The sequence below is a fragment of the Bombus terrestris genome, chromosome 13 (assembly GCF_910591885.1).
Source record: "Bombus terrestris chromosome 13, iyBomTerr1.2, whole genome shotgun sequence".
Lineage (NCBI taxonomy): Eukaryota > Metazoa > Arthropoda > Insecta > Hymenoptera > Apidae > Bombus > Bombus terrestris.
Window position 1 is genome coordinate 8,649,304 of NC_063281.1, and position 13,660 is coordinate 8,662,963.

Genomic DNA, 13,660 nt, shown 5'->3' on the forward strand with positions numbered 1-13,660 from the left:
TTGCTTTATGTGACCCGTGTCAGTGATAACGTCGAATATATAGCGCCTATTAAGCCGGATATTTTTCAATGAAACTGTCACAATGGTCTCTATCTATTAGAACGGTTGTATCTTTTTCTGTTTGACTGATATCCTAGTCGAATCGCAGGAAGTTAAGAAAGATAGTTAGTTCTTACTACTTGGAATCATCTACACTGGTCATTGTAACTTTTAACTGTGTATCGATCGCAATACACGTACTTTCGCGCTTTTATATTTTTATGACTTCGTGAGGGGACGTGACTTCGCTGTCGTATGTGTTTATTAAATATTCATAGTTCAGCAAATGATCGTAAAAAATTGTCCTTCCCTTCTACTCTAAATATTCTACCTTTTACAACTTTCAATTTTATATCAATCGTGACACACGCTTTCTATGCAGTTTTATAGCTCTTCCGAACACCGAATCATTTCGTTTGTAAACTATATACTATAAACTATAAATACGTAACATCAGTTCGAATGAATCAGCTTGAGAGAAGAGAAAGGCACGAAAACAAGAAAAATCATTGGATATAATAAAACGAACGAAAGAAAATTCGTCCGAGAAAGTAGACACATATTGATTGTAGCGACGATAAAAAAGAAGCAAAGAATATCTACAATTAGCACTTTAATGGTATATATTCATCTGCACGCCGATACCATTTTAGACGATGATACAATATCGGTTTTTTCGTATATATCGAATCGAATGGCGGTAGTGTGGCGAAACGAGGCTCGTTTTTTTTAGGAGAGGCTGGTTTTAGGGGATGGCCAGAGAGGTTGGGAGCTAGTTTTATCTAAGCGTATCAACGGTCGAATGTGGGCCAGGTCTGGCATTCCTGTCCGGGCTAAAAACGCCTATACGCGACTGCCGCTATCGAGCAGTTCTCATCCCCGATTAACTTTAACGCCACACCGGCGGCGAATGTATAAAAATTTCATCGAACGGCATCGGTTACCGCTTCAGGACTAACGTGTACGTAATGAAAGCGCTACACGTGCCGCGAAAAATAACGATCCACTCAGCTTCTATCCTTTCTCCCCTCTATATTTCTGTTTTTGTCTTTTTTTTAAATTTTTTTTTTTTTCTTTCGCCACTCGTCGACCCGACGAAAGTATCAGAGGAACGAAAATGAACTGCGTCCAAATCGAGCCACCCCCGCGGCTCTACGTTTCCGAATATTTCGGTAATTGATATTTCGAATTGAACCGCGTGGACGTTTGTTTTTCTGCCGGGCGTTTCCTGGTCGCGGAAAGCAGAGGCAGCCGTTTCTATATTTTTTAGACATGTACGAATCTCTGCGATCGACGGTTTGGATTAGCTTCTTTTCCATGTTTTATAATTGATCCAGCTGTACGGTCTTTCTCCACTCTTTCTACCCATGGAATATCGTTATCGATCGAAAAACTGCTTTGAAGATTAATCATTGTGTAGAAAGTTTCTGGTTGTCGCGGTATTCTCATTGGATAGCGCTCTTTCGTTTGCGGTAGTGAGGTTTTCAGTGCTCTGTCGAACTCTCCAAAAGCCGAGAATATTTTACAACAGTCCCAGCCTCGACTATTCTCCGGGCTAATTAGTTCGTTTAAAGGAATCAGCTTTATCGAGGTTGATTAAAAGAGTGCTCGAATAGAACACAGAAGACGAGAGCGGCGATGGCGAAAGGAGAGGACGAAAAAGGTTGGACAGAATTCACCTCATAATCTTCGTAGCCAAGCGTCCTCTTCGTTCCCCTTTTACCATCGGTCTCTCTGGCGAAGCGCTCTCCTCGATAAATCACGTGCTCCAACGACGTGTAAACAAGGCTGACTTAATAAATCTAATTATCTGCGGGAAGAGGCGAGAAAGCGTTTCCACCGAAGGAAAAATAATTTCTCGCGGAAGAATTTTTCGGTTCGGATATCGGCGTCGCCTCCCGTGTTCGATCGACTTTAAAACTGTCCGTAAGGGAATATTTATTAGTTTGAAGAGAGATTCCTCGGGTAAATGTCGAACGTTCTAGCATACAAATTTTATGGAAATTCTCTGGGGGATCGTACCATGCTTCCGTTCAAGCGATTTCTATAAATTTCGCCGGTGCATTGAAATAAACGTTCCAGCATACAATATTTCTTCCTCTTCGTCTTTAATAATGTCCGTAGTAACGTCTAAATGTTTCGAAACAAGGGTTCCTCATTTGCTAAGCTATTTAGTATATTTCATACTAAATCTTCTTAGAATCTTCGTTTCATCCATATCCATTTTTCTCTCGCTTACCTTTTCTTCTTTTTTCCTTTTCTTTGGTTCATCATCCCTCTTTAAAATCTCCCTTTCTTACAGCAGTCTCTGATTAGGGACTTTATATTGTATTTCATCAAGTTTCCCTTACAGGGGATTCAAAGGACCAATTGCGACTAACTCTAATCCAATCGTGTTTTACCGTCTTTTTATCAAACTAGAACCGTCACGAAATAAATCTCACGTCTTTCTTCTCCTTAAATTTTCTCTCTCTTCTTTCTTTTCGCTTGCCATCCTTCTTTTTCTGCGCTTTCCCCGTGGATTATACACGCAATACATTCGATAATGCATTGCGTGCGTATTAGGAAAACATTGGTGTTATTAAACGGTGCTCACACAGATGTCACATATAGCGCTTATAAATTTTAGTGCCCACTTTACACATGTTTCATATATGTTTCGCACATGTTTCATTTATATTTCATATTCGAAAATAATATATTAATAGAGATCATAGTAGACTCATTAAATCATTTATATTTCATATTTGAAAATAATATATTAATATAGATCATAGTAGACTCGCTAAATTTATTAAATTTAACGCGTTAATTTAGTGATTCTAAAATATCTTTCATCGTATAGCTGGTGATCCGTATATTAGTTTAATACTCTAATTAACTTTCGCTTTATTAAATTCCATTATCTCTCGTGTTCAAATGTGTACAAATATTTCAATTATTTCTACCTTATCCTCATTGATATTAAATTAAATTAAATTTCTTAAAACACCTCCCATCGGATTTTTACCATCTCGCACATTAGTTCTATCATTAACCAGGTTGCGTTTCATCAAATTTAATCATCTCGTTCATATTCGTATAAATATTTCTCTTTCCTTTCTCTCTCTTTCTCTCTCTTTCTATACGTTTTCTTCAATCTTATCTCTGAGACAATTTACCAGCTGACCTGGTAATTCCTACTCTTCTTCCTACTTAGTTTTTTACATTCTCTGTTCCGGCGTTTTCTCTCTGCAATTTTCCCACCACCCATCGACTTCTCGCCGTATTTCCTCTGTCGTGTGTCGCGTCTAGCTTGTACCTTGTACCCATGTCAGGTTCGCTTGTCGTTGTCGCGCATAAGGGCCCGTCATCTCGATTTTACTCCTGGTGGAAGTAAAATTTCTCTGTGCAACGAACGTCGTTATTCTCGTAAGTTCAACGGAGACAGTTCCCTCTCCCTCTCTCTCTCTCTTTCTCTCTCTCTGCCTCGCCTGTTTTCTTCAAAACTCTCTTTGCCTTCTTCTCGTCCGGTGAAAATTCCCACGCGAGGCACAGTAAAACTCCGTTCCACCACGGAACGGAGTTTTAACAAGTTAAATGGCACCCTTCTTCCACTCTGTGAGAGATTTCAGCCCCTAATCTAGACGTAAGAGAAAACGCGATCGATCATTTTCTCAGGTAAGTCGCTGACTTTAAATGAATGCAGATCGTTATTTGGTTCAGTATCACCGATATTGAACAAGATCGTAACAGATATTTTCAGTAGTCGAGTGATAAAGAGAACGCTTTATTTGGACTGATAAGGAAACTTTACGCGCTATCTTTATTATAGCGAATACAGATTTGCGAAAATTGTTGGATGATGAGTATTTGAGAACCAAGTAAACGTTTATGATAGAGAGCGAGCACTGATTTATATTGGAGTTTGCACGTAACAAAAATATTTGTTATGCTCTTTTAAATTCGATAAGCAAGATTATACTTCAGAATTTCATTAACTAATTAAACTATAAACATATTTGGTTTTTTTAGAACTGATTTTTAACTTCAATGCATCATACGTTCTTTATTAGCTCATCAAAAATGTGTTCCAATCGTTAATGATTAACAAGAGAAATTACTCCCGAATTTAAAGATATCAGAGATTTTATGCGAATCTATAAGAAGATTATTTTACTCGATTTAGAAATTGTTGTCTTTATTTGATTATTAAGTATAGCTTCTACTACATCGTTTTGCAAGTAATGAACAAAAATCTGGCTGGAATTCAACATTGCTACACGATCTTTATTTTCAATTCCCTTTTTCTCTTCTGTTCGGCGTCTCTGATGCATGCACGAGTACTTTTTACCTTCAGGAATTACTTTACTCATCCCGCGTCACTTATCTCGAATTAATACGCCTTTCAGCACGCCCGCCGACGATTTTTCCCTTCAGCCACTTTGTTCTGAGTAATTTCGCGCGAATGGAAGTCACGGCGAGGAATTGGGTGGAAAAGTATTGTAAAAATAATGGTCGAATCAGTCGAGTATACACAGCCATAAAGCAGGCAGTTTCGCCTGCTGAGACGCGGAATTATGTCCGGTCGACGCTGTGACACCGTCGCGGCATAAATTCCGGCTTAACGACTGCAATTACGCGGTGAAACGATCGGGCAGAATTTTAAGCATCGATCTCGTTCTACTTGAGAACGATCTTTACCATTTTATGTCCGGGATACGATTGAAATCTTTACGAATGTCAATCAAATTTTTCTACGTACTTGATATTTATTTTCTAGAGTTGTTTAAACAAGAATTTTTTAACTGTAACAACAATACAATCTGTAAGAATAATGTAATATAATATTAGCGAATACATAAAAATCATTGAATGTAAATTATAGAATTACACTGATAAATAGATTTTACATACACATTTTACAACAATTTTACATTTTACAATTTATAAATAATATAATGAATAAGATAATCAGCTCCTTTGTAATGAATAAAATTTAGTGGCAGGATTTTACTTATTTTATTATGTAACTTGTTATCATTGTGCAAGAGATTATTTTAACATTGGCAATAAGAAACTTTCACGTGATGATTTACTTGCAATTTTGCGATATTAGACGTCACGTGTACGTGGTGCGTATTCAATATCACGACTGCATGACGAATCACCAAGCCAGTTCCTCCTAAACTTCTTTTTTCCTTAGCAAAATTTCTTCGTTTTACTGTTTCTCTCCCTTGGTCCTAGCATCGTTTCAGAAAAGATATACAACTCTCACGGGGAACAGCATATTAAATCTCAGCCAAAAATTGTTTCACCTCCAGGATGGAATTTTGGATGTGGCGGCCGCGTGAAAATAATATACTGCTGTCGGAAGTATGTATGTTGAATGTACATTACTTTAGTTGCAATTTAATTTCACGCTGTCGAGTATTATGCACATGCTTCAAATCCATATCCTGCAGGCTGAATAAAATTAAAAAGGTCAACCCGAAACTTCCTGTTTCAATTGTTCAAATTTGCCTCAAAATCATCTTGATTAACTATATAAATAGAGTGGTATCGTAAAGAATATTTTGAAAGTTTGCAATGAAATTTGCTGTCGCGCATCTAAATTTATAATGGTAAATGATTTGTTTTTAGAGAACTTAAAACGTTAATATGTAAAATACTCGAAATATGATATAATATGAAATATGATAGGTCACAGAAATCTCTGCACAGCCTTTATTCTTTCACTTATATCCGAAAAATTATACTGCATAAAAATCCGCGATCTACTAATTATCTCTCCACGCTTTGAAATTTATGAGCATAAAAAACTTGAAATTAATCATTTTCCCTTCTAAAAATATCTAAATATATCAGATAAAAATATAATTTAGGTGAAAAATATGTACCGCATAAAAAGCTGCAATCTACTATCTCCCGAAGTTTAAAAATTCTGAAACATAAAAAGCCGGGAATTGCCCACTTTTGTTCCTAAACATATCACATGCATCACGTGAAAAATATAATTCACGCAATCAACGAGCCTGAAATCCCCGAAAACGCGAAATTCGTGCTGGCCAATCTCAAAATGACCTCGTTATCGTTGTCACGAGAGAAAGTTGACGAGAACGGACCACGAACTTTAACATAGTAATTCGTGGCGTTGATATAGCGGTAACGATTCGGTTAGGTGGACTGTAATTACGATGATCGAAGAACTTCGATGAGGAGCTATCCGACCGTCAGTCGGCAGCCGCGCGAACGTTTCGAGTTTTCCAACATCTGCAGCCATGTCTACGAGCGAGCGCAGCCGCGGCCAGCGAGATTTCGACATTAGACTGAAAGCTTAACGAGGGAATCGAGGACGGAACGACGTGAAACTTCCCCGACTGGAAGTTGCCGCGATATCCAAAGTGTTTCGGGACCGCTCGCCATCTCGGCTCTCCCAATCGAATGTAATTATATTAGAAACGAGGCTGATCCTAGTTACAATAAACGGCTTGGACCAGCTTGAATATTCTCGCCAACGGATTAAAATTCTCGAGACACAGTAAGCTTTTTACGTGTCGTTCTGTATAGTCTCTGTCGTTTACGCATCGAGCTGCATATCGGAGATTTCGAAAGCCAGGATCGGTTCCAGCTATTTCCCAAGGAGACAGATTGAATAAGTTACTGGAAGGATAAGTTGAATCGACTTAAAGATTTTATTACTTCTTTTTCTAGACCAATAAATATCAGCTTTCCTCGATAGAGTTACATGTTGGATCTTTCTGTTGTTTAGAGACGTAGGATAAAAAGGTGGAAAAATATTCTACTATCTTTGTAAGAGATAAAAATACGTTTCAGTTGGGCAAATGCAGTTGGTATATTTCTCTGGCGTTTCGTTACGCTTACCACGACACTCGAGCGATTCATCTTAATTCACATTTTCACGTCATCCGCCAAGGAAGATGAGTGCGAATGCATTTCGTTTATTTCCTTTATTACATCACTTCATGAAATGATGCCAGATTGCTACTGTGTCAAACTAAGAAGAAGTCTGTTATCGTATACTTTATTTCAGTTAGACATTGGATCCGTACGTTTCGCGTGAAACATGTACGTAGATGTTTAATATTATATGAAACCTCTGATTTAATAATTGCTATTGTGGAAGTACTATCATAGAACGTATTACATTTATTAATATTTATAATTTGGATGTTAATAACCTGTAACTTGGAAATTTCACACATAATATAAATTTTAATTATGCGAGAGGACACTAATCGATTCTTTTAACCGCCAGGTGATTTCTCTTAGCTAGTCCATTTTATGTACATTTCCTGCCAAACAATTTTTCTAGCCTCGATCAACTATCGATCTTCCCTAGACGGATAGACTGTGCAATCGAGAATGACGAGATTTGACGAAATTTAGTTTTGATACGATGCTCTATGCTCCGTGGAAATCCAGCAAAAGGGAGTACATCGCGATGATATCGATAGACGGTCCCGTCGATATCTTTCTTTTCTCTGTCCTGATCTTCTCGTTTGGTTCCAGAGTACAAATCGAATCGAAAGTGGGTCACGGATAAACAAGCTTCGTTTATTTCGCATACTGCCACGATGAAACATAGAATTTTGATTGTGGCCACGATTTTTCAACATGCAAACGTCTGAGTTCGATCAATGGGACGTGTTCTCGCCACGGTTTCGAATTTATATTCCGCATTTATTTATATAATTCAGATAAAGTTGTTTAACGTTAACAAATTTGAATAGCATTGTTAATATTACCGATATATTTGATGGATATTTCTAATTCTCGTACTACACCGCGAATATTTAAAATAATTACGAATTCCATTCATTGTTCTTTTTTCTCTATTTTAACGCCGCTGTGCAAAATTAAATTTGCAATTCTACGAAAAATCTACCCAGGAAGAATTATCCGGCTCTCCAAAAAGGTAAAACGTAATATGAAAATTGTCTGATTCTACGCAACAAGTCTAAAATAAACTCACCGCCCACCAATAAAAATGATATAAGAAGTAATAAAGATAACATTGAGTTAAATTAATTAACTATAACGAATCCCGTATAGATGAAGCTATAAACGAATTTTTCTTAATATTAGAATTATTAGAATATTAGAATATCAACCAGTAAAGTATAAAACTTGTATGAAAAGAATTAAAATGAGAGATATATGAAAAGATATATCTTCTATTCATACATTTTATAAATAAAAAAAAAAAAAACATTCAAAACGCCGGTAACTCCATAAAGTTTCTGTAAAAAAAGCCTCCGATTCTTTTCACTAGTTTGTTATTTTCAGTGTTACAAAAAAGCATAGATCATCTGGCACCCATGAAAGGAATGAATCGCCATCGTTTTATTGATAAAACCAGAACGTTGTAGCATTTATTCGCGCCAGCAAGCCGCTGTATTATCCCCGTGGAATACGTTCAGGATATGCCCCATAGAATTTTCTTTGTTTTAAAAAAGCGAACAATCAAATTTCAGAAATCAATCAAAAAGGGACTCGAATTTTCTTTGTTTCGGTGCATTCCTTTCGAGCATCGGCATTCCTGTTGCATCGTCACAGCCACGTGTAATTAAATTAAAACCGCATAGTGAGCCGGAAGCCACAAGGTATTGAACATGTCTGTTCTTTCTGGCTGGAGCAGCACGCATGGGATTGCGGGTACACGAACCGAATGGCAAACAGAGGCCCCGGTTTATAGAACAGAGAAAACTGGTCGATGCTTCAACTCCAACCCGCTTCAACCCCTCCAAGCCCTTTAGTATCGTATTGTTCCATCGGAATATATGTTCAGAAGGTGCATTCTGCGATCAGAGTCTCGATTCTCCCTCGAAATCCTCCCCACGACCTTCGACTACGCTATTTCCGGCGAGATTGTCGAAAGCACCAGGGATAAAGTTATATCGTATTTCCGCCTCCCTAAGGTCCGACGATACTCTCAACTTTCGGTAATTGACGAACCGTGGCGACCGTATCGACAGTATGACCGGTTCGAAAATCTTTAACTTCACGTTATTACCATCTATACGCTATCAACCGGAGCTTTAAAAAGGAACTACAGAGGCAGACAGAGAGAAAGGGAAAAAGAGAGACAGAGAGTTTTCTGTTAAAAGGAACCTCCGTGTATTCTCTCGATTTTCAATCGTCTTGGGGAATCTCGATGACGCAAAGTTTCGAATCTCCTCGATCGTCTATTTTGTTTTTGGATGGGACAACTTGAACGGTAATGGGTTATAGAACGTTTGATCGACGTCGTACTACCGGTGAAATGACAATCGATATAGAGTCAAGTGGAGCTTCAATGGACGAGAATAGACGGGAAGAGAATGAAAGAACACGCCTTCTGTCGGTAATTTTATAACGGATTCTTTTGGCTTGAAAAAGCTATTCGACGAAATATCTACCAAGCTAATAATTCCACAATCGCACGGATTTCTCTGGGTTTTATGTGTCTCACACCATGAAAACGTTTTACAGCCCTGTCAACGGTTTTACAACCCCTTAAGAACCAATTACATCCTTGGATTTCAGGAAACAATCGCCACTTCCGCGAGAAGATCAGATTGATCCTACGGTCGTAAATGTTTCGAATATATACGGTGTGACTGCAATCGCGGTAGAACGCCTAAGGAACGACCCTTCGTAAAAAGTCAGTCGTAAGCGTATAATAAAGTTTTTAAATGCAGAGACTGGTTTTAAGAAGAAAAAATATCTTGAAAATAAGTAAGTTTCGGCTTGGTGGGCTTCTCTCTATGAGGTTTTTGTTAAATCCAATGTATTTAAAAAATAACAGCTGCCATTGAGTAATAGAAAACAATTACTGTTCTTAAAGAATTAGTAAATGTATCCAAGGACTTTATAAAAATTTCTTTTGAACAGTACGATCGTATGCAATATCATACGTCCAACAGTTTCAGCATTGAGAAAATTAATTTTAAAAAGTCTTCTCCTTATTTATGAAGTCATTCGAATAAAAAGCACCAAAGCAGGCGAACAGTACGGATAGAAAGAAAATGTGATAGTAATAAAGGCAAGAACTACATAAAACCATTACCCATGTCCATAAATGCAAACACGGCTAGGCTTCCAAAATCGGATTTGTCGAAAGCAAAATTTATGCATTCGTAAATTTCTGTATTTTCGATTTATTTTTTCACGAAAAATTATCCCTTACCCGATTCTACCATGATTGCAGAGATTCTGTATATCGTCGAGAGGAATAAATATCCTCGATTCGAAAAATCTTGCCATTTATTTAAAAAAGGAAAAGAAATAAGAGAGAGAGAGAGAGAAAAGAAGAAATGGAGAGAGAAAGAAATGTATCAAAGTGTAAGGAGAGGAAGGGTGGCATGGGTTCGATTGAAGGATCGATTCGCGAACCATCCAAATCCGGATGATCCGACTGTATGACGTTCGTTTATCCTCTAGATGATAAGCCATGGCTGGGTGTCGTCGCAAAAACGATACTTTCGGAGGTCGCCCTCACGCGAAGACGTTTTCCTCAGATACCGTTTCCTATCGATATCATCCTTCTTCTCTTCCCTCGCTACAGCAAGAGAGAGAGAAAGAGAGACAGAGAGAGAAATCTTTTGAACGTCATGAACGCCATTCCTTACCGGAGAACGATGCAAAAACTGATTGCTTCGCGGCTAGCAACGATCGATGAGCGTTGATTCATCGTGCTGAATAACCCTGGAAATTGAAAATGATGCGTTGAGAACGAGCTCCGTTCGTCGAGGATTTAAAGCATCCAGTATACTATACCCTTCCATCTCTCTCGTGCGTGTTTCCCATCGCCGGCAAAAGCTTGGAATTTTTCCTTCGTCTGGACCCGTAATACCGTTATCAAACCGGTAATTACGCTGCTTTGTACGTACCGGCGATACAACACGGTCTGCGAAGCAGTTCGAAACTCGATTGGCGCAATAACGGGCCGAAGAGAACTTCGTTATTGTTTCCTGACGTGAACGAAATAACTGGGATAACGAGACGATGAAATAAATAATGGCACATCATTACGCACACCATTGTTGCGAAATTATCGTATACGATGAATTCAAATAGTTGCGCCGTTATTTTCCGAAATACTTGGCTGCCAGTCTATGAATATTATACGGTTACAAGCATACCTGGTTATATCAACGATATAATTTTAATTTTAAATTTTCCAACTACCAAGGAAAGTACGAATTGTTTCCCCGATATGAGTGGAATATTCATGACGCCAAAACGGGCAAGAGGAAAGGGGTTACAGTAGAGCTATTTCATCGAGACGGTGTTACGGTGGCTTCGTAATGGCAACTAGCCATAATATGGACGAGCAACGACGCTCCCAACTTCACGCGTAAAGAGAATATGCCTGGGAAGCCGATGCTCTAACTTGAAGCATTCGCTTCGGGGCGAAACACACGAAATCGATGTAGCCGCTAATTGTAAAGCTTCTCCGATCGGCGGTCGAGTTCGATCGACTGCATGGAAGCCTGGTTATTCACGATACGCTCGATATGTTTATTGCATGATCGTCTTAATTAACTTCCGTGCTCGATGGTTATCGAATTCCCCGCTGCCTCGGCTCCCGTATTACGAGTTCTTGAAATTACATCTCGTCCTCTTGTTCACATTCTGACGTCTTGTTTCAATTTAATAGACATAACTAACAGCCGTTTCCACACGTTCACCATGACAGCTACCCGATTAAAAGGGAGGAGATTTTAATATAATTTTATGGAGATTTTTATAGTGAAAATTGAAAGCTTCTATAATTTTTAAAGACAGGGATTTGAAAAATTTTGTTTTTGTTTGCACGTGTTTGTGCCGCGTATAGCGAAATACTATGGTTCGATATTCATTGGATATTCTCATTTTTGTCTCAATTTATTTGAAGCAGACGTCGGTTAATAAAATTATATTCTGCGAATTATTTAAACGTACTCTAGTTATAATTGTTTTCGTAATTAGAATGTGCAGTATATCGCGTAGATATAGTATTTCAAGATTAATTGAAATAAATACTTGGAGTTTCTTTCCTTTAGAATTATTCCTTACGTTTACGTAGTAATTCTTTAGTCAAGGAAAAAAACTCCACAGTGGCCGTTAATATGTTAATAACGCAATAAAAATGAAAATTAAAATACGCTATAAAATAACGAGAAAAGAGGTAGAAATGCATCTATCCCCCTCCAAGAGACAAGTTGAGAAAAGGACACATAATTTCCTAGAATTCTATTTAGGATATAATTTTATTTCTCTAGACAATTTTGTTTAATCAATTTACAAGCCTTTACGAGTATCTACAGTAGATTTCTTCTAATGTTTGAAAACACAGACTCTTCAATTATAATTTCATTTTATTTATAACTTTTGCAATCAAAAATTTTGTCACTCGTGCCACTTTCTCTCTTAGTCGATTAATATCATGTAATAGAAGGGAATTGATCCAGTTTTTCAAAGTCGCACCATCACTGTTTCACATCATTGGCCAAAGTGGTTCCGCGGATATTCGCGAGACCCTTTCGCGCAAACACTGGCAATAACATCAAATCCCACATATTCCATCTAGCCACAAATCAAGTATACCGACAGTTATCTCGTTACACTTTCCATACTTCCGGTATTTATGGAGCAAAACGTAATCTACATCGGTCGTGCTCTCGTTTCATCCACGAAATAGCATCCCAATTTCCTCGTTTAGTAATATATTTGCTATTCGAACGTACTACGCTGCCTCGTCTAATTAATTTTTTGTTCATTGTGCTTAACAATACGTTTTCCGTAAACGTACTCCGATTCGTAGGATAATTCGAAAGTTGAATGGCCAGAATGTAATTTAACCACTAGACAAGCATCATTTCAAGCAATTTAATTTCGAACAGTTTGGCCTGCTGTGGTTTGAACGCGCCATTCTTGATCGGGCAGATGATTAAAAGAAAACAAGAAAAAAAAAAAAAAGGAAAGCGGGAGAAAGGAGTTTGAAAAAATAGGAGGATAAAAAATTTTCATTAAATTTCTCTAACGTCGAGCACGGATTTTTCATAATCCCGATGCACGGCCGGTGGCAAATTCGAAACACCGAACACGCGGCATGCCGTGCAAAACCATTTTCATTATTCGTCTCACTTTTATACGATGGCATTTACAGCGCGAAATCCGACGCGCGTAACGCCCGCTATTCCAGATATAATTCTATTTGCTGTATTTTTATCCTTCGTTCTTTTTTCTCCTGTCCCTGTCCCTTTTCCCCTATGTACGCACGCATCGCGTAAAAAATACGGGCAGATACTGTTTCAAACGGGACGAACATCACAACGATTTTTATTTTCAAGTACCTACGTAAAGTACTTTTAATATTTTTCATCCCGTTCCTCTTAATCATTTTCCTCTCTTTTCTTTTGCCTCCCCTCCCACCTTCCCCCGTTCGGTTTCCATTACTTTGTAGTTTTTTGGAAAACGAAGTTTAATCGATGAAAACACTACTTGACTTTCGGATTAAAGCGAACGAGAGAAGAGCAAATAGAGAGTATGTTTGTGAACAACACAAACTTCGAGATGCTGGTCGAGAGCGTAATCTGATCGACGTTGCTGCAAGATTTTCATGCATTTCTGTTTTATCTTTTTGTTCCTTTCT

General features: G+C 38.0%; 2 protein-coding genes across 7 annotated transcripts in view; one reads left to right on the forward strand and one right to left on the reverse strand.

Moving 5' to 3' along the window:
- The window catches only part of LOC100649111, a 108,860-nt gene that overhangs the window by 46,051 nt on the left and 49,149 nt on the right, over positions 1–13,660 (forward strand). The window lies entirely within an intron of this gene.
- Positions 1–13,660, reverse strand: part of LOC100648766 (basement membrane-specific heparan sulfate proteoglycan core protein) — a 249,112-nt gene that overhangs the window by 2,010 nt on the left and 233,442 nt on the right. The window lies entirely within an intron of this gene.